The 22,724-nt window shown below is 51.1% G+C and overlaps 1 protein-coding gene across 1 annotated transcript in view; it reads right to left on the reverse strand.

Moving 5' to 3' along the window:
- The window catches only part of LOC116957474 (uncharacterized), a 35,085-nt gene extending 15,769 nt beyond the window's left edge, over window positions 1-19,316 (reverse strand). The window contains exon 1 of the mRNA XM_032979645.2: window positions 18,693-19,316. The gene's annotated coding sequence lies outside the window, so the exon portion shown is untranslated. The remainder of the gene's footprint in view (window positions 1-18,692) is intronic.
- Window positions 19,317-22,724: the final 3,408 nt, after the last annotated feature.

Below are 22,724 nucleotides of genomic sequence, written 5' to 3' on the forward strand. Positions count from 1 at the left end.
ATTATAGCTCAACGAAGTGGCTTATCATGTGGAAATGTATAGCATCCAAACACTCTAAACACATGGTGATTCTAAATGACAAGGGAAAAATCAGGGAACCCGGAGAAAAATCCACGCGACCACGGGGAGAGAAACACGCAAACTCCAAATATACAGCAGGCTTCATGGTCAAGATCGAATCCACGACCTTCTGTATACCAGGCGAGGTAGTTAACATCCCACTACCATGGCACCCCGAAGTCAACAACAGAAGACAGCCTCTCCATTCCAAAAATTTGATTGTCCGTCAAAGCTGGCAAACTAGCTACCTATGTGCCATACAAAACCAACACTCAAATTCGTACCTGCTCTACACATCATCACACCCTGCCAAACACCAAGAGGGCAATACCACTCTCACAGTTCAGTCATCTCCATCACTTGTGTGCAGCACTGCTAAATAACAAAGCTGATGAAACGAAAGAGGTTCTTTGCTGCTCACCAATGCCCTGAAGATGTGGTAGAGACAGGCTCCGACCAAGGTGGCTTCTCGGTGGACCATGAAAAAGAAACTAAACTCAAAGACACGGGACCAGGGGTGTTGTCGTTCATCGTGAGACAGCACCCATCAAACGTGGCCATCAACGACTGCGACCAGGGCAAGGGGTGTGTGTGTTGCTTCCGAATATCGATATGAGGGGCATCGTACTATAACTACGTGACAGTCCCCAGCTTTTGTGAATAGAGGGAGCCAGGGGACCGTGGCTCACAGATATTGTCTCCGGCTGTGAAGATCAAGGAGTGCCGGGGCAGTACTGATTGTTGCCCTGCAGGTGCTCAAGGATAAGGAGGCTGTCGCATGGCTAAGTGGCTACGTGGGGCTGACATCCACTCACAAAATATGGAACACTGACAAAGTTATGTTTCTTGCATATCTGGCGCTTCGCTAAATAAAAAATATAAACAAAATGATCGTGAACAATTTTAATATCATAAAGGAGCGACACGAAGACCGCTAACATTTTTTTACGAAACCACCTCTGTGTACATGTGGACTGTATGAAGTATAGCACAGTAGGAGGCACAGATGGTGCATCGGCCAGTCATCTCAGTCAGTCAACCCATGGCACTTGGGTTTGTCCCGTGACCTCCTGCCGGAGGGCGTTCGACACTTCACATGGCCTTAACGTGCACATAGCCTGGCACAAGCGCTATGGTGACGTCACCGCCACTTAGTGGCGAATGGTGGTTATTGTTGTGTGGGGAGCCGGTAGTGCAGCGGTTAGCATGCTGCACTATGAACCCGGCTACCTGAGTTTGATTCCCGCTCACGGCCACCAAAACCAGTCACGATTATCTGAACAGGTCCTGAGCCTTCCTCCCTAGGTCAACTCAGCCTAAAATGCATTCCCGGTGCAATGTGTAAACATCGCCACTGGGGAGACAAAGGCGGCCGGGTGTAGTTCTAGCCACCCACCCCTCGTGTGCCACATTGTCGGCCTTCATAGGTGCTCACTAACAGCACTTGCCCCAGCAGTCTGTCAAGGCTATAGGGGGACCTTTGACTTTTTTATTGTGCAACTTAATTCTGATAACTGCTTGGCTCACTCACAGTGCATATCCCTTTTAGTTAATACTTTTTCAATGTACGTTATTTTGCGTTTTACAGGGACGCATTCCCAACATAAACAGAAGATATTATTTGGGTCTTTTGGTAAAGCCACGTAGACAGAAAAAATAATCAAGATATAAATAATAAGAATATTCCGACGTTTCGATTGCAAAACAAGCAATCGTCATCAGGTGAAAAAATAGGGAAAGCTGCTGAGGCAGGCTGTTTATAAAGGACTAGCGGTAAGTACTTGGCATTGCCCGGGCAAAAAAGACAGACACACACATCGACTTACACACAGACATCGACCCACACACATATAGAAACAAATCGACTTACACGCAAACACACACATATGGACTCAGACAGACATTGACTTTAGACCCACACACATGGAGTGACACACACACATCGAATCACACACACACAGACTTACACACACACATATCGACTCACACACTCACATACATAGATTCACACACACATTGACCTACACACACACACATATGGAATAAGACATACACACATGGACTTACACACGCATGGACCGACGCACACACATCGACTCCTACACACACACATAGATAGACTCACACCTACATGTATCTACACACTACACACACATATGGACGTAGACACACACATATCGACTGACACACATAGACTCACACACAAACACACATCGACCAACACACACGCATATAGAGCCACACACACATGGACTTACGCACACACACACACATATGTACGTACACACACATACAACAACAACCAGCATTCGCCACTAAGTGGCGTTGACGTGACCACGATGCTTGTGCCAGGCCATGTGCACTTTGAGGCCACGTGAAGTGTCGAACGCCCGCTGGCAGGAGGTCACGGGGCAGACCCAGGTGCCACGGGTGGACTGAGATGACTGGCTGATGCACCACCTGTGCCCCCTACTGTGCTAACTTGCTGTGCTTTAGCCATCCGGTGCTCCGCTCATTGTTCTGAGCATCGCTCCTCCGCCCTCCGTTGTTGTTGGAGGGCGACTGCCTCCAACTGGCCAGTAGCGTCCTTCACGAGGCTCCCCCACAGAGGCCGATCTTGACACCACTGGTACCAGTCATCGACAAGTCCACTCAACTCCATATCGTCCTGTACCACATCACTTCATCTCTTCTCTAGCCTGGGCCGCGCCCATTTAGCCCCCTCGATCCGGCGGAACAAAAGCTGTTTCAGCATGCGGTGGCTGGGCATGCGGGCTGCATGGCCCAGCCAACGCAGCCTTGCCTGCCGTAGGAGGTCACCAATGGGACTTTGTGCAGATCTTTCAAGGATTTGTTAGCTCATCACACAATCCAGCCTGGTTAAACCCAGGATGGATCGTAGGCAGGCCAGCCTAAATGTTTCTAACTGGCGAAGATGTTCCATTAGGAGTGTCCAAGTTTCGCAAGCGTAGAGAAGGGAGTGCATGACTGTGGGCGAGAAGACCCGGAGCTTCGTGTGGAGCGAGAGAGCAGGTAGCTTCCACACAGTGTTACGCAGCTGATGAAAAGATAATGCCGCTCGACTGATTGGGAGTGAGACCTCTGCTATTAAAGCGGAGCCGGTCATGAGCACACTGGCCAGGTATGGGAAACTCTGCACTCTCTCTACAACTGCCCCATCAACAATTGTGAGTTGTGGGGGTGGATTGTCCGATGGTACAAAATACCCAGGCAGGTGCTTAGTTTTGGTGGGGCTGATGGTAAGGCCCCACCTCTTAGTGGCAAGCTCCAGGTTCAGCAGCAGCACATCCAACTCCTCTTCTGAGTGAGCAGCAATTAGCAGATCATCGGCATACATAACGTGGTTGACCAATAGGGAGCCATCCCTTGACCGCACCCGGGCATCGATCGGCCTTCAATTGTATGTAGCAGATGGTAAATATTCGGGTACAGCCATTGAAGGTTTAACGAACTACGTGGTCAAAATATGTTAAATAATGTGGGAGCCAGAGGACATCCCTGTCGCACCCCAAGGTGTAGAGGGAATGGCTCTGACTCACGGACACGTAGTTTGACGTGAGGCCGCTCACCATCATGAAGGTCCTTAAGGATCGTGACCAGAGCGAGTCAGGGACTCCAAAAGCACGAAGAATAACCCAGATCCCAGGCCTACTGATGGTATCATAGGCCTTGAGCATGTCAATAAAGCACACACATGGACTAAGACGCACACATGGACCTACAGGCACGCAAATAAATGGACTTACACACACATTGCCGTACACACGCATACACATATGGACTCTGATACACAGCCATATGCTTTAGATACAGACACATGGAGTTACGCACACATATGAAGTCACACACACGCATTGACTTACACACACACATCAAGTGACAAGCACATATGTATGGACTTACACACACATGGAGAGTAACACACACAGTGACTGATACACACGCATGGACATACACGCACACACATATGGACTCAAACACACACATCGACTCAAGACACACACACACAGATTGACGTGCACAGAAATCCCCAATGATGGCACAGCTATCAGCATCGCAGTGCTACATATCAGTACATTGCGGGACGTGAGCAATGGAAACAATAGAAATGCATAGAAGAAAAAATAATCTGAAATAGATGTACATGAAATAGCAGCAGTAAGCACGGGAAAGTTGAGAAGCAGGCTACAGTCTAGATTATAGACTGCCAGCACGCCGACTCAATGACATAAGCATTGCTACAGTGGACATAAAAAGCTGGCAATACGGACAGCAGCTGAAAAAACAGAATACAGTCGACATGAAAGGCCGGCAGTACAGTGAGCCTGACCGAACGCGCATGACTTGGCAGGGCATGCGTTGGTACGGTCGATGTCGCGCAAAAAATAAGTAAATATAGTCTTTTAATACAGTTCAGTTCCATTTATTGGTATAGCCCTGTGAGCCATTCGGCTCTTGAATCGGGTGCAACCGCAACAAACAAAAAACATGAACAAGAAAACATCTTAAAGTGACTTAGTGTGTGACTGTGCAAACAGAAAATCCAGGAAAAAAACATCAAAATATTCCTGAAAAAGCACCGTACACCAACGCTGTGTGCAAAAATCCCAGTGGGATGCAAGTCAAACAACAACAACCACACGCCAACTTAGATTAAGGCCATTAGTCTAACTCCGTACTACAAAAAACAAAAACATGGCCAAACCAAAAAACTTTTCGAAATCACCCAAATAAAGCCATAAATGCAATGTAACAGTGATCACAGGGACTGTGACCGAATTTTTTACAATAAACTACATAAATAACATGTAACACTAAACCCTAGAGCCATAGCTAGGTGCATGAGTCACTCCACAACAACAGGAGCATCAGTCAGAGTATCACATGTTTCAATGCACCTTTAAGATCAGCACACTAAATCAAAATACAGATAATACTTTGCAGCGGTCATCCGGAGCGAAACATTTTATTTTATTTTACGCCAATGAATAGCAGTGGCAGCTAGGGGTGTACAACTCCTCTAGAGCAGTTTTGAGTGAAGATCTCATAGGTAGTGATTCAAGTTGTAGTTTATTGGCAATAGCATTCCAGACCCTGGGGGCATCAATAGCAAAGGCCCTTCCTCCGGTTTTTGTACGGCAATAGGGAATGTGAAGCTGGTAAATGAGCGAAGATCTGAGGTCAAATTTGTTCTTTGAAACAGAGAGGAGATCCAGCAGGTAGTCTGCGGATTTTTTTGTAAGTACATCGTGAATAAATAACATCTGGTGCACAAGCTGTCGAACATTAAGAGATGTTAAGTTTGACCCAATGTAGAGATCACAGTGGTGAGTCCTATATGGACAGTTCAATGCAATTCTTAAGGCCGAGTGATAGATGGAATCAAGCTTCTTCAGTACAGTACTTGGGGCTGATTTATACACGATGTCACAGTAATCAAGTAGAGGAAGTATGGTAGCTTTTATCAATTCCAAACGGAACATAGGGGGGGAGCAGTGCTTGTGTCGATACAGAAAACCAATTTTTATTTTTGTCTTTTTAACAATATAATCAATGTGATCTTCAAAATTCAGTTTTGAATCCAGGATGACCCCAAGATACGTACAGATCTTGACTTGCTCTATTTGATAATTATTTAAGGAATGTAATTGGGGAAAATAACTTCCTGCTTTAGTCCCGGTGAGAAGCATAGCACCTTGGTTTTGGAGGTATTCAGGACTAGTTTAAGAGCAACTAGCTGATGTTGTAGTTTGTTGGAATCACCCTGGAGCTTAGCAATCACGTCATCCGGAGAGCGGCCAGCAGTAATCAGTATCGTGTCATCTGCAAAAAGATTTACCCTGGAATGATCCAGGTCAGTGCCCAAGTCATTGACATAAAGAGAGAACAAGAGGGGGCTGAGGATGGAACCCTGTGGAACCCCTTTTGTTATCTAAACACTGTTTGACCTCCAACCATCTGTGAATACAGTTTGGGTGCGAGAAAAGAGGTAATTTTGAACCATTTTACTGTGTTTTCGGAAAAACCGAGGCAACTTAGTTTACTAAGCAGGGTGTTGTGGTCTACTGTATCAAAAGCTTTGGACAGGTCAAGAAAAAGAGAGGCACAGTACTTCTTATTATCAAGGCTACTGTAAATTTGATTCAGAGAGTCTAATGCAGCAGATGTGGTGCTGTATTTTTTTCGGAACCCAGATTGTTTTAGATGTAGTAGATTGTTGGTGGACAGGAAACTGCTAAATTTAGTAATTCTAGATTTGAAGCTTTCGTGACTGCAAGGATTCACCCTCTTTGGTTTTTTTCGGTAAAGTCACGTAGGTAAAATAAAACAATTAAATCACGACGTTCTGGAGGCAACACAAGCTTCCGTCTCCAGGTGGAACAGTCACGGCAAGATCGCTGCATCAAGCGGGGAGGCTCTGAGAGCCTCGAGCTGTCACTGAGCTCTCCCTGCACCTAGCCTGGCACAACAGCCAACCCAATACAGCACCTGGGTCTGCCCCGTGATCTCCAACCTGCACCTAGCCTGGCACAGCAGTCAAAACCATATTGCACCAGGGGCCTGCCCTGCCAGCAGCGAGCCTTCGACACTTCGCGCGGCCTCAAGGTGCACCTAGCCTGGCACTGGCGCCGTGGTGATGTGACGGCTGCTGCTGCTATTGTTGTCGTGTTTACACTGCAGACGTCGATGAGCACAGGCTGGTCGCGGTAACAGGAGCTGTTTGCCGGCACGCTTTGGGTTATATATATATTTTTTTCTCCCCAATCCTGTTCTTCGGAACTACAAAATGTACCACCACCACCACCACGACGACGACGACGACAACGTTAAAAAACAACCACTCCGGGTCCACAAGCCGCTCGCGTGCATCGGATACGATCTGACGATGCTTCCTTTGCAACTCCTACCCCCCCACCCACCTAACCACCCACCAACCCACCCACCCCCCCACCCACCCACCTAACCACCCACCCACCTACCCCCCCACCAACCCACCTACCCCCCACCCACCCACCCCACGGGTCATTAAGCATCGGCGAGGAGTGGTCTCGAATCTGCGCCACGCAAACCCCTGGCGACACGAATTCTATCCCCGCTCACCACAGCCACCACCGCCGCCGCCGCCACCACCACCACCAAACATCGGTGGTGACGATTATCTGAAACGGTGCAGATGGGATGGGATGGCACCCCCCCCTCCCCCCTAGGTCCACTCGGCCTCAAATGTGTACATATCGCCGCGGGTGTGTTGTGTGGGGGGCTTTGCCGGTCACACCCGCCAACTTCCTCGTGTGTCGTTCCGCCCTCGCGAACAGCTCTAGCCTCAAAGCTCTAGCCTCAAAGCTCTCTTTAAGCCATATACGAGGAGGGGGTGGGGGTGGGGATCTGGTAGGGAGTGGTGGCGCAACCGTTTTGCCACAGCACCACACTACGAACCACACGGCATGAACACCCAAGTTCAATTTCCAGCTTACGACCAAATTATTCATAGTGGCAGCGAATATTTGAACCGGTCCTGGCGCCAGGCTCCCCTACCCGTGCGCCAACCTATGGTTGAGCTCGGCCTTAAATAATGCGTAGCTGGTGGTGTTGTTGGTGTGTAATTAGTAGGGGGTACAGGTGGTGCATGTGCCAGTCATCTCAGTCTGCCAACCCCATGGCATCTTCTGGGTCTGTCCTGTGACCCTCCTGTCGACGGAGCCTTCGACGCTTCACGTGGGCCTCTAAGTGCACCTGGCCTGGCCAATTAGCGGGTATGGCGATCGGTCTGTGTAAACAACATTAGCACTAAATTTTGATTTAAAGCTTTCGTGACTGCAGTAATTCATATTCTTAGTTTTTTCGGTAAAGTCACGTTGAAGGGAAACAACAAAATAATAATATATATTATTATAATATTGTTGTTGTTTCCCTTCAACGTGACTTTACCGAAAAAACTAAGAATATAACATTAGCACTATATATTATTGGTTCTTTCGGTAAAGTCACGTTGAAGGGAAACAATAAAATATATATAAAACAATAAAATTCTCACGACGTTTCGACTGTAACACAAACAGTCATCATCAGGTGTGAAAAAAACAACGGCAAGAAGCATTTGAAAGAAGTGGCGGTGTGTATTTATTAAAAGATGGCAAGCTACCTTTTTTGGATGTCCTAATAAAAAGAGACCTGATGGTTCAATGAGCCACTCTCTCTACAGGAAAGCTACCCATACGGATGCTTATCTGAAACCGGATTCCCACCACCATCCATCACAGAAGAATTCTCTCATCAAGACTCTGTACCATAGAGCCCAATGCATATCCGACCAGGAACACATAGGCAGTGAACTCAAGCACGTACACCAAGCTCTTAAGGCTAATGGTTACTCCGACTATACAATCCGCAAAGCTATCACTCAAACCATGAAGAAGGACCCTCTTGAGGAGCCTTTCAAAACCATCACTTTACCTTACATTGCGGGGATCACAAAAAAGATCTCCAAAATCTTGAATAAACACAAGATCCAGGTCCGTTTCAACACATTACATAAAATCCGTGATCTGGTTCCGTCTGTAAAAGATGTGATTCCGACATACAGTACCCTGGCGTCTACAAACTAAGTTGCCTCTGTGGTAGTAGTTACATTGGAGAAACCAAACGACATGTCTCGGACCGCATTCGTGAACACAAAGCAGACCTTAAACACGGTAGGACCAACACCTCGGCCGTGGCAGATCACTGTTATAATTCAGTAGGCACACATGACATTGACTTTTCCGAGACAGAGGTTCTTTGCAAGCCATAGGGCTACCATGAGAGATTCGTTCATGAGGCTATCCACATATACAAACACAGAAACAATTTCAACCGAGAGGATGGATTCTGGCTTAGCAATTATTGGAAGGATTTGATAAACCATTTCGGGTCTTAATTGATTGTTCACGCTTACGGTGGCTTCCAGACAGCATACATTAATTTTTCGTCTCCCCCCTCCTCTTTTCCGAACATAGATGGACTCGTCCTTCTAAACAAACTGTAAAATCGCTGTCCGTGGTGCTAACGTTTTTTTAAAAAAATAAATAAATAATCACAAACACCGTTTAAAAATAAATAAAAACAACGTTTTAAAATACATAAATACAAACCGCCACTTCCTTCAAATGCTTCCTTCCGTTGGTTTTTTCACACGTGATGATGACTGTGTTACAGTCGAAACGTCGTGAGAATTTGATAGTTTTATATATATATATTTTATTATTTATTGTTTCCCTTCAACGTGACTTTACCGAAAGAACCAAGAATATGAATCACTGCAGTCACGAAAGCTTTAAATCAACATTAGCACTGGGAAGACAAAGGCGTCCGAGTGTGCCTGCTGGCCAACCAACCCACCCCATTCGCGTGCCGCGCGCAGCCTTCTTCATGGTATACAGTGCTCACTAATTATTGCGCCGATCAGACCGGAAAAAAACTATTTTTGTAATTGCTTCATCTCTCCTGTGTAAAAGGGTTTTTTTGTAATTGCTTTTTTGTAATTGCTCCAGCGCTGTCCTCCAGACAGTCTCGTCCCTTCACCTGATGAAGGCCACTTGTGTTGTGGCCGAAACGTCGTGAGAATTTAATTGTGTTATTTTATTTGATTAATTATTTTATTCTCATTCTACGTGACTTTACCGAAAGAACCAAAGAAGATGCTTCATCTCTCTTGTGTAAACATTTTTTTTTGTAATGGCTCCATCTCTACTGTGTAAAAGGTTTTTTTGGGGTTTTAAGGGCATTAAGATTCATCAGTTAGGCTGGGGCTCCGCTGTGGCCAGGAGATGTTAACTACTTCGCCTGGTACACTTAGTACGTGGCTTCGCGATCCCGACCCTGACGCCCGCTGTATAATTTGGAGTCTGTGTGTGTCTCTCTCACTTTCGCTTACTTTCCCGTGGTATACGTGGATTTTTTTCAGCTATAAATGTCCACGTGACGACACGCCAAGTCGTTGAGCTATCATTTGTGAAAATAAGCTACATAGCTCTGTGGGGCCTTAACTGGTCAAATCATATTTTTTTAAATACCCAACACAATATATACGGCTTGAGAGTAGTCGGTCTATCCGGCTTTAAACAATATCATCCGGGAGTTAAGGGCCGATCTGGCGAAACCGGCAAACCCGCTTTCGAGGCTGCAAACCAGTTTGGCGATCGGCACCATGTCCGTGACAACAACAAAAACCCACGTAAGAATGCTTGATTTCAAGTGTTAAAATATTATATTGCAGTACTTTATACACTACATGCAACTTAATGGAAAATATTGCACGTATATTAGGTAAAAAAAATGTCCCCCCCCCCATACTAACGGGAAAAATATGCACGGTGCGATCCGGCTTATGATAAGTTGCGTTGTGTGTGTGTCAACAACGCTTGCGATCGTCCAACACACGCGTCTGTTGTGTTACAATAAGAGCTGAGTAGTCAGTACGTTAAAACATCGCCCCATGATGCAGCCTTCGAGATTGGAGTGATCAGTACGGTAACAGCAAAATACAGTTAACGTTTTATTTTTTCACGAGGATATTTTGGTTGTCTTTGTATGGTTATTCGTGGCAATTTAACATGGTAAACAAATATAAAAAATATAGCAACAAAAAACATTCACAAAACACCAAGAAAAGCACATACAACACATTTCAAAAAAAACATAACATGTTACAAGAACGTGCAAAAAATAAGCTATCAGAAATAATGATGATGAGCAGGGGCGGAGCCAGGATTTTGACTTTTGGGGGGTTCTGACTTCAAAATTCTGAGATATCCAGTTTATGTTTTCCAATGGGCGCCACAAATGTGTAAAAAAAAATTATTGGACTTGAACCCGGAGTTTATGAATAAGTCGGAGCTGCTGATGTGGCTGATAAGTTCGATAACTTCGAAAGTCTGCCGCTCAAGCATCCTGTAGGGCAGCACAAGGTGGCAGCCAGCATGTTGCAGCAGCCAGATATCCGGTTATCCCGATTACCGAATTTCCCAAAATTTCAGGGGGGGGCAAGCCCCCCCCAGCCCCCCCCCCCCGTGGCTCCGCCCCTGATAATGATTATCCTGCGTTTTTGAAAATCCGGTGCCGCATAATGGATGATCTACGATATATCATCTCTGCTTCGATGTATTTATTATGGATGAGGGCAGTGTCATTCCCGGTGTGAATAAGCCTGCGGTTCACAACCCCCTCTCTCTCCGATAGCCCCCCCCCCCGGGTGCTATTATATTACTTGTCAACGCATACGGTTTCACCCCATAGTCTTGTGCATGAAAATTGAGTTTAAGTCCATACGGTGTTCAGCCGTTTCAGTACGGGCAACAAAAACACGTTTTTTGTCTATTTGGGTTTCTGCCTTGCGATGGGATTTTCTCGGATGAACGTTGAAATTTATAAGGGCACGGGGTGACCAATAGGGTCTGAATTGGTCTGTAATAAGGTAGGCACTGTTAAGGGATTGACGGGTGTGTTATATGTACGACCAAATCCTGTCCTGCTTATGTAGTGATGGTTGCATCACTACTGTGTGATGTCACTGTGCGGGGGAGCGTCACGACCACGCGGGTCTACACACACACACGACGTCATCCCGGCTGGAGGCGGGAATGACGTCAGGGCCGGTTCTGGACTCGGGAGGCCACGAGGGTGGTGTGAGGTCGTGGCACTCTCTGTGACCCCGGCTGGACATGTGACTGGACCCCAGTGGGAGCCTAGGGGGCACCTCGGGGGGCACGTGGACAGCAGGGGGGGGCTTCGAGAGGGTTCTCGAAGGGAGGCGTGGCCGGGGCGGGGCCCGGGTACGCCGAGGCCCACATAAGCGGCCTCCTCACGAGGTTCGAGGCTGCTGCCCGTATCGAGGACGAAGATGCATCGTGAAGACGCCAAGAAGAGATCCGTGTGTAGGTCCCAGCCGGAGGACTCTAGGATAGCGGTAGACGTGTAAGTCCCACCAAGACAGGAGGCTGTAACTCCTTAGGTTAGCAAGAGATCCGTGTGTAGGTCCCAGCCGGAGAACTGTAGGATAGCGGTAGACGTGTGAGTAAGTCCCGCCAAGACAGGAGGCTGTACCTCCCTAGAGTATCTGAGAAGTGTGTGTTAGCTAGAGTAACCGGTGGTCACTACCCTATGCGTAATGTAAGAGTTAACTGTTGTGTTCATTAATAAATAAGTGTTGCCTCCCAAGAAGTTGTGTGTGCACCTAATTCGAATCCACTACATTTGGTGTCAGAAGTGGCTAACGTTAGGTGTTATCCTAGTCAGTATAATATGCGCACGATTACTACAACTTACCTGGTCGCTTTCACACGATGAGGAGGCGGGAAGATCATCTTCGGGGGCAGCCCCGGGGATCTGCAGCCTCGGTGAAGGAGGGAGATGGCACTGCAGGCGGGGCAGCAGGACGCACATCACGTCGCTGCTTAACCACCATCGAGAGAGAGAGCGCCGGAGTTGGAGGAGAGAGGACGCCGCCGCTGCTGCGGGTGCCTGGGCGGGAAATTTGCGCGCGCATGGTGCACGCGCGGCCGCCATCTTGGCGGCCGGTCGGCACGCGGTTCCCGCCAAAATGCCGTTCCCGCCATTTTCAACACCTGTGGAGGGAGATCTTCGGCCGTCCTGGTGGCATCCTGTCGCAAGAGGATGCCGTGCTCACCATCCAAGATTCTTCAAGTTCCACCCTGCCATCCTCTGTTCCTCACAGCCTCTAAGGCGAGTCGTGACACAATGCACCCGGGCCCTAAAAACACACCTCACCCATCTTGCGTGCGCCGGGTTACGATTGCGTGTTTTTTTTTACTCGCTGGGTTGCGGAGCGTGTTAGTCCGGTTGTGTGTGTGGCAGATTGACACGGCGCCCGTGCGGGTGTCTGCTTTGTAACAGTGTTGTTAATTACGGCGACGGGATCGTAATCTTGATGGGGCTGTTAATGATTAATTCGGTTGTGTCGAGTGTCCCGAGGCCCTTTAATGTCCCGTGGGTTGCCGTGTTATTGGGTCGCAGTGTGACATCGATTTATTTTTGTTGTGATTGCAATGTTCCACATTTGTTAACGATGTGTTGATTGCATGGGGCTTTTCTCGAGATCGGGATGTGTGGACTGTACGTACTGCATAGACTGTCTCTCTGTACGGATACGGGATGTGAGGTGTATTGTTGTGACCACTGGGTATTCGGGATCGTCACAAATTGTGCGTACCTGTTCGACTTTGGATCAATTCAGTGGGGGATCCTAATTAAAATTGTATGTGTTGTGATGGTGTTAGAGTGTGTGGGGGATGACTGCCTTGGGTTTTGGCTCTGCCGTCATTGGTATGGAGCATTTAAATTGCGATGGTGACATGCTGCCAGTGATTTGGAATTGTGGTGCTGGCTGTCGAATATCTTGGAGCACAGATCCTGACCAGGATGGCCCAGTGAGTGTTGCGTGTCTAACACGAGAGTTGTGGTCCCATCATGCTATGGCTGACGGCTTGACCTGACAACCCGGAGATTGAGACACTCCGTGGCATGTCTAGCCTAGTGGGCAGTTCGCTCACATGGCTCGGAGAGTGTGGTCCCGTCATGCTATGGCTGATGGCTTGACCTGACGGCCCAGAGGTTGAGACCCTCCGTGGCGTGTTTAGCCTAGTGGGCAGTTCGCTCACATGGCTCGTAGAGTGTGGTCCCGTCATGCTATGGCTGATGGCTTGACCTGACGGCCCGGAGGTTGAGACCCTTCGTGGTGCGTCTGGAGCTGTAGGCTCGCCCTGGCGGCCCGGAGATTGAGACACTCCGAGGTGTGTCTGAGACAGTGAGCCAGAGGCTCAGGGAGCTTGTGGTGAGTTGCTCTCTCAGCACGGTTGGTACAGCTAAATGCTGCAATGTGAGGCTTGGAGAGAGGGGTTGGTGTGTCCTCTCGGCTCGGTTGGTACAGCTGATTGCTGCAATACGAGTCCTGGAGAGAGGTGTTCTTGTGTCTTCTCAGCTCGGTTGGGACAGCTGATTGCCGCAACGCCAGTCTTGGAGAGATACTGGTTTAAATTTCCCCCGCTACGGCCGATACGTGCGACGAACTGCGGCGACGCGCAGAGGCGTCGGAGGGTGTGTAAACATGGGATATGGATTATCTGTTGTGATTCCCAAATGAGTATACTGGGATGCAAGTGCAGGGAGAACCGCGGAGATATGCGGGTGCACGGGGATTGCGGGATTGCCGTTCGAGCATGTGGCCGCCATTTTGTGTGAGCGCGGGAAACCGCGGGGGATGCGGTCCGCGAATGCGTCCGCCATTTTGTACGTGCACGGGTATTTGTGTGAACCATTTCCGGGCAAGAGCAGGCATTTTTTTTTCGTGTCACGTCGATTTAACATATTTTTTACGAAAAATGTAGATACTGAGGCAACCCTAAAGTGCGACTTCTTTGCCCAGTACATGGGTCAAACTCGAAGCATGACTTCCTTGACCCGGGATGTTGTACAACATGCAACGTTGTACCTTTGGGTGCAGCATACGGGCTCGACCCTGAAGCGTGACTTCCTTGAGCCAGTACATGGGTCGACCCTGAAGTGCGACTTCTCGACCTGGGATGTAGGGAGACGTCCGGAATGTTAAGTGGTGTTTGTAGGTGGGTGTTAGACTTTTGGTCTTCGCCCTATTGCCACCTGTGGGGTGGAACGGTAGCAGAGCGGTGTGAGACCCTGCCATCTATGGGGTGGTTGTGTGATTTTGGTTTGATTACTGGTGTTGGTTGTGCATCCAACACGTCGGAATCTATGTATTTTTGTTTTTCTTTCTTCCGCCGGGCGGAATACAATCATCTCCACTTCTCTGTGCCGGGTGGCTGTCGTGTCCGACGAGCTGAGGCGTGGGCTTGTGGTGCTGTGCCTCAGGAGGTGGTTTCTTCTTGTCACAGGATTCCTGCACCTGCCGCCATTGGAGTCACCGGTTATGCTGACCGGATGTGGACTTGAAGAGGGGGAGTGGAGTGCCCGTACGTCACTCCTGCTCATCCTGTTGCCCAACTCCTGGGGAGGGGCTGTGCCCTTTTTGGGCCTTTTTCAAGTTCCCCCAGGACCTGCAGGGAGAGCGTGCTCGCCTCCCCTGGGGGCTCAGCCATGCGAACTCGTTTGAAGACTGGCCGCTGTCCATGATTCTCACACCTTGTTGATTGCCTGCACCGTTGTCAAACAGCCACATTCATATGTCGGTGCGTGCGTACAAATTCACACGGATGGGCTGTGCTGAGGGATAAGTGGGTTGACCAGTTCTTTTTGTGTACATGTGGTTGTTGTTGGTTCCCCTCGTTCCATACGTTCTTCCCTTACCCCCTCTGGGTGTGTGTACATATGTTTCTCGCGGTAATTATTATCGGTCGCCGGTTATTTATTAATATTGTTGTTGGAGGCACACTGTTTTTTTCTGTATTGTCACAGTCGAGACGGCTGTTTTATTTTACATGGGGGAGGGTGATATAGTGATGGTAGCATCACTACTGTGTACACACGCACACGTGTGACGTCACTATGCGGGGGAGCTTCACGATCACGTGGGTCTACGCACACACATGACGTGATCCCGGCTGGAGGCGGGAATGACGTCAGGGCCGGTTCTGGACTCGGGAGGCCACGAGGGTGGTGTGAGGTCGTGGCACTCTCTGTGACCCCGGCTGGACACGTGACTGGACCCCAGTGGGGGCCTAGGGGGCACCTCGGGGGGCACGTGGACAGCAGGGGGGGGGGCTTCGAGAGGGTTCTCGAAGGGAGGCGTGGCCGGGGCGGGGCCCGGGCACACCGAGGCCAACATAAGCAGCCTCCTCACGAGGTTCGAGGCTGCTGCCCGTATCGAGGACGAAGATGCATCGTGAAGACGCCAAGAAGAGATCCGTGTGTAGGTCCCAGCCGGAGGACTCTAGGATAGCGGTAGACGTGTAAGTCCCACCAAGACAGGAGGCTGTAACTCCTTAGGTTAGCAAGAGATCCGTGTGTAGGTCCCAGCCAGGGGACTCTAGTATAGCGGTAGACGTGTGAGTAAGTCCCACCAAGACAGGAGGCTGTACCTCCCTAGAGTATCTGAGAAGTGTGTGTTAGCTAGAGTAACCGGTGGTCACCACCCTATGCGTAATGTAAGAGTTAACTGTTGTGTTCATTAATAAATAAGTGTTGCCTCTCAAGAAGTTGTGTGTGCACCTAATTCGAATCCACTACACTTATAAGGCCACACGCAATGCTGTTGGCGAGCGGCATGCCATGTGTGCACGCGCATGTCTCTTTATTGATTGTGCAGAGGATATCACGACCACTCTGTTACTGTAGTTGTGACTCATAAACAGTCAAACCCGATACTCCTTCTTACACGTCAAAGATTAGCACGATTGGCTATGTACGGTGTGAAAGAAATGCAATATATGTACGTAGACTCACACAGAGACCGATAGATTTACACAGACACACAGACTCACACGGACACCTATACTCACACAGACACCCATAGACTCACACAGAGACCCACAGACTCACACAGATACCAATAGATTCACACAGATACCCATAGACTCACACAGAGACCCATAGACTCACACAGAGACCCATAGACTCACACAGATACGCATAGACTAACACAGACACCCATAGACTCACACAGATACCCATAGACCCACACAGACACCCATAGACTCGTACAGATACGCATAGACTCACACAGATACCAGTAGACTCACACAGATACCCGTAGACTCACACAGAGACTCATAGACTCACACAGTGACTCATAGACTCACACAGTGACCCATAGACTCACACAGTGACCCATAGACTTACACAGAGACCCATAGACTCACACAGATACCCGTAGACTCACACAGATACCCGTAGACTCACACAGAGACTCATAGACTCACACAGTGACCCACAAACTCACACAGATACCCATAGACTCACACAGAGACCCATAGACTCAAAGAGACCCATAGTTGTCCTTCCTCCTGCACCTCCGATTAGGGTGGTGAGCTACGTACGGTGCGAAAGAATATCAACACACATACATAACAGGTTTTTTTGGGTTAGATCGCGTCAATATATAAAACGCACATACTCCACGTACCAGGTCGCTGCTGATTGCAGTTGCTGGCTATCCGACTACCCATCGTTGCACGCTGACCCGCGTGGTGAAGTATGGTGGACCTTAAATATTCGCATTCTACTCTTGTACTGAGTTTGAGTGCGTCAATTAGGAGAACTGTGAGTGGCTCTTGAACGCACGAGATATAAACTGTGGTGTGCCCAGGCTGTGTTCAGCTCTCATAGCATGACCTGCTGCGGCTCTGCGGTGGCTAGGAGATGTTAACTACCTCGCCTGCTATACAGGAGGCCGTGGGTTCGATCCGAAACCCTGACGCCTACTGTATAGGTTGGAGTTCGCTGTGTCTCTCTCTGTCTCTCTCTCGCTCCCCGTGGTCGGGTGGATTTTCCCCTGGGAGGCCTCCCCGGTTTTTCCCCTCCACATTTAGAATCAACGTCACGCGTTTAACATGATTTTACTGTTGCTATTCATGTCCGCATGATGCTGTTAAAGGCACTTAAATTTGAGCTTTCATTTCTGATCGCATGGTCGCTTATGAACAACAGAGCTATACAGATGAAGCGGGCCCTTACGACTGGTAAACCCCCCCCCCCAAAAAAACCCAGTTTAGATTTAAAAGTTTGACTTAAAACTTTCGTGACTGCAGGAATTCATATTTTTGGTTCTTTCGGTAAAGTCACGTAGGTAGAAAAGAATGAAATTCTAATTTAAAAGTATAAAATATTTTTATTGAAAATAATAAAAGCAAAGAAACACGATAAAAATAGTAAAATAAAATAAAAAATTTGAAATAATAAAAGCCTGATGAAGACCGCATGTGTTGCGATCGAAACGTCGTGGTTCTTTTTGCATATATTATTTTTTAATTTATTTTTAATTTATTACCTATTTAAAATTTTAGTGGTATTTTGCTTTTATTCTTTTCAATTTATCATTTTTTAATGATTTATTATTTTAATTTTTCTTATTTATTTTTGGTTTCTATCTACTTGAGTTTACCGAAAGAACCAAGAATATACTCTTTGGTTCTATTCGGTAAAGTCACGTAAAAAACAAGAAAAAAATTCACGACGTTTCGGCCACAACACAAGTGGCCTTCATCAGGTGAAGGGACCAGACTGTCTAGAGGACAGCGCTAGACAGTCTGGTCCCTTCACCTGCTGAAGGCCACTTGTGTCGCGGCCGAAACGTCGTGAATTTTTAATTTTTTGTTGTTTTTTACGTGACTTTACCGAATAGAACCAAAGAGTATGGATCCTTGCAGTCACGAGAGCTTCAAATCTAGAACCAAGAATACATCTTTTTTTTACGATTTAAAGCTTTCGTGACTGCAAGGATTCATCTTCTTTGGTAAATTTCGGTAAAGTCACCGCGTAGAATGTTTTATTTTAGTATTTTATTCTCATTCTACGTGACTTTACCGAAAGAACCAAAGAAGACGAACACGAATATATCGTTTAGATTGTATTTTTAACTCTGTCCACATCGGCCAACCAGCAAATCCGGCGCAGTGTCCACTCCCGGAGTGATGCGGAACTCTTACCGGAGCTCTTCGTGGCGTGGCTCGGAGATTCATCCGCGCTGCTGCTGCTGCTGTAGTGGTAGTGGTAGTTGTTGTTTTTGTCTTAAATCATTGCTGGAGCTTAACTCATTATGCGCATACTCGATACACAAACGGAAACTTATTCAGCTCTCCCAACAACAGCAGCAGCAGCGTACTGACTGCGCTCATCCAGGAGCGAGCACAACCCTACTGTATGTATATATCACGACGCAATGATGCGCGCAAGGGATCCACAAAGACGAAGCAGCAGCAGGAGGAGAAGAACACCCGCGGGCAATACACAAACTCTGACGCGGATGCTTCTGCGCTGAGCCCACTCAACGAATGCATGCGTGACACTCTTAATCGTTTTGTCTCTTCGAGTCTACATCGTCTGCCGCCGTAGGGAAGAAGGAGAATGAGAAGGGGAGGATGAAGAGGATTGGGAGCTCTTGACGCTCGATTTTAGTTTGATTTTTTAGATGAAACTGCTAGCAGCGTCCCCCCACCACGGATTGCTTTGGCCACGGACCTGCGGGCGGGGCGGGCGGGGCGAAACTGGGAGATTCTACAAAAAATAAATCCAGCGCTGACGACGGCCGTCGGTTTATCTTGCGGAGCAGAGTCCAGAGATTGTGAGTCGACACCCCCCCCCATCCCTCCCCTCTACCCCCCCCATCCCTCCCCTCTACCCCCCCCATTCCTCCCCTCTACCCCCCCCCCATTCCTCCCCTCTACCCCCCCATCCCTCCCCTTTACCCCCCCATTCCTCCCCTCTACCCCCCCCCCATTCCTCCCCTCTACCCCCCACTCCTCCCCTCTAACCCCCCCTCCCATTCCTCCGCTCTACCCCCCCCACTCCTCCCCTCTACCCCCCCCATTCCTCCCCTCTAACCCCCCCATCCCTCCCCTCTACCCCCCCCCCATTCCTCCCCTCTACCCCCCCATCCCTCCCCTCTACCCCCCACTCCTCCCCTCTACCCCCCCCATTCCTCCCCTCTAACCCCCCCATCCCTCCCCTCTACCCCCCCCCCATTCCTCCCCTCTACCCCCCCATCCCTCCCCTCTACCCCCCCCCCCCATTCCTCCCCTCTACCCCCCATCCCTCCCCTCTAACCCCCCCATTCCTCCGCTCTACCCCCTCCCCATTCCTCCCCTCTACCCCCCCATTCCTCCCCTCTACCCCCCCCATCCCTCCCCTCTACCCCCCCCCATTCCTCCTCTCTACCCCCCACTCCTCCCCTCTAACCCCCCCTCCCATTCCTCCGCTCTACCCCCCCACTCCTCCCCTCTACCCCCCCCATCCCTCCCCTCTACCCCCCCCATTCCTCCCCTCTACCCCCCCCCATTCCTCCCCTCTACCCCCCACTCCTCCCCTCTAACCCCCCCTCCCATTCCTCCGCTCTACCCCCCCCCACTCCTCCCCTCTACCCCCCCCATTCCTCCCCTCTAACCCCCCCATCCCTCCCCTCTACCCCCCCCATTCCTCCCCTCTACCCCCCCATCCCTCCCCTCTACCCCCCCCCATTCCTCCCCTCTACCCCCCCATCCCTCCCCTCTAACCCCCCCATTCCTCCGCTCTACCCCCCCCCCATTCCTCCCCTCTACCCCCCCATCCCTCCCCTCTACCCCCCCCATCCCTCCCCTCTACCCCCCCATTCCTCCCCTCTACCCCCCCCATTCCTTCCCTCTACCCCCCACTCCTCCCCTCTAACCCCCCCTCCCATTCCTCCGCTCTACCCCCCCCCACTCCTCCCCTCTACCCCCCCCATTCCTCCCCTCTAACCCTCCCATCCCTTCCCTCTACCCCCCCCCCCCCATTCCTCCCCTCTACCCCCCCATCCCTCCCCTCTACCCCCCCCCCCCATTCCTCCCCTCTACCCCCCCATCCCTCCCCTCTAACCCCCCCATTCCTCCGCTCTACCCCCCCCCATTCCTCCCCTCTACCCCCCCATCCCTCCCCTCTACCCCCCCATTCCTCCCCTCTACCCCCCCATCCCTCCCCTCTAACCCCCCCATTCCTCCGCTCTACCCCCCCCCCACTCCTCCCCTCTACCCCCCCACTCCTCCCCTCTACCCCCCCATTCCTCCCCTCTACCCCCCCTCTATTCCTCCCCTCTACCCCCCCACTCCTCCCCTCTACCCCCCTCATTCCTCCCCTCTACCCCCCTCCATTCCTCCCCTCTACCCCCCCCCCATTCCTCCCCTCTACCCCCCCATTCCTCCCCTCTACCGCCCCTACTCCTCCCCTCTACCCCCCCCACTCCTCCCCTCTACCCCCCCCCATTCCTCCCCTCTACCCCCCCCATTCCTCCCCTCTACCCCCCCCACTCCTCCCCTCTACCCCCCCACTCCTCCCCTCTACCCCCCCTCATGTCTCCCCTCTATCCCCCCTCCATTCCTCCCCTCTACCCCCCCCCATTCCTCCGCTCTACCCCCCCATTCCTCCCCTCTACCCCCCCCCATTCCTCCCCTCTACCCCCCCATCCCTCCCCTTTACCCCCGCCCATTCCTCCCCTCTAACCTCCCCCCCCACTCCCCTCTACCCCCCATTCCTCCGCTCTACCCCCCCCATTCCTCCCCTCTACCCCCCCATCCCTCCCCTCTACCCCCCCATTCCTCCCCTCTACCCCCCCATCCCTCCCCTCTAACCCCCCCACTCCTCCCCTCTACTCCCCCATTCCCCCCCTCTACCCCCCCTCTATTCCTCCCCTCTACCCCCCCCACTCCTCCCCTCTACCCCCCTCATTCCTCCCCTCTACCCCCCCTCCATTCCTCCCCTCTACCCCCCCCATTCCTCCCCTCTACCCCCCCATTCCTCCCCTCTATCCCCCCATCCCTCCCCTCTACCCCCCCATCCCTCCCCTCTACCCCCCCCCATTCCTCCGCTCTACCCCCCCATTCCTCCCCTCTACCCCCCCCATTCCTCCCCTCTACCCCCCATCCCTCCCCTCTACCCCCCCCCATTCCTCCCCTCTAACCTCCCCCCCCCCACTCCTCCCCTCTACCCCCCCATTCCTCCCCTCTACCCCCCCATTCCTCCCCTCTACCGCCCCCACTCCTCCCCTCTACCCCCCCCCACTCCTCCCCTCTACCCCCCCCATTCCTCCCCTCTACCCCCCCCCCCATTCCTCCCCTCTACTCCCCCACTCCTCCCCTCTACCCCCCCACTCCTCCCCTCTACCCCCCCTCATTCCTCCCCTCTATCCCCCCCCATTCCTCCGCTCTACCCCCCCATTCCTCCCCTCTACCCCCCCATTCCTCCCCTCTACCCCCCATCCCTCCCCTTTACCCCCCCCCCCATTCTCCCCTCTAACCTCCCCCCCCACTCCTCCCCTCTACCCCCCCATTCCTCCCTCTACCCCCCCATTCCTCCCCTCTACCCCCCCCCCCATTCCTCCCCTCTACCCCCCCATTCCTCCCCTCTACCGCCCCCCCCTTTTCCTCCCCTCTACCCCCCCCATTCCTCCCCTCTAACCTCCCCCCCACTCCTCCCCTCTACCCCCCCCACTCCTCCCCTCTACCCCCCCCACTCCTCCCCTCTACCCCCCCCATTCCTCCCCTCTACCCCCCCCATTCCTCCCCTCTACCCCCCCATTCCTCCCCTCTACCCCCCCATTCCTCCCCTCTACCCCCCCATTCCTCCCCTCTACCCCCCTTTTCCTCCCCTCTACCCCCCCCATTCCTCCCCTCTACCCCCCCATTCCTCCCCTCTAACCTCCCCCCATTCCTCCCCTCTACCCCCCCCCTTTTCCTCCCCTCTAACCCCCCCCATTCCTCCCCTCTACCCCCCCCACTCCTCCCCTCTACCCCCCCACTCCTCCCCTCTACCCCCCCCATTCCTCCCCTCTAACCTTCCCCCCATTCCTCCCCTCTACCCCCCCCTTTTCCTCCCCTCTACCCCCCCCCATTCCTCCCCTCTACCCCCCCACTCCTCCCCTCTACCCCCCCACTCCTCCCCTCTACCCCCCCCATTCTTCCCCTCTACCCCCCCCATTCCTCCCCTCTACCCCCCCCATTCCTCCCCTCTAC

This window comes from Petromyzon marinus, chromosome 75 (assembly GCF_048934315.1).
Source record: "Petromyzon marinus isolate PM22_M1 ecotype Great Lakes invasive population chromosome 75, UKy_Petmar_22M1.pri1.0, whole genome shotgun sequence".
Lineage (NCBI taxonomy): Eukaryota > Metazoa > Chordata > Hyperoartia > Petromyzontiformes > Petromyzontidae > Petromyzon > Petromyzon marinus.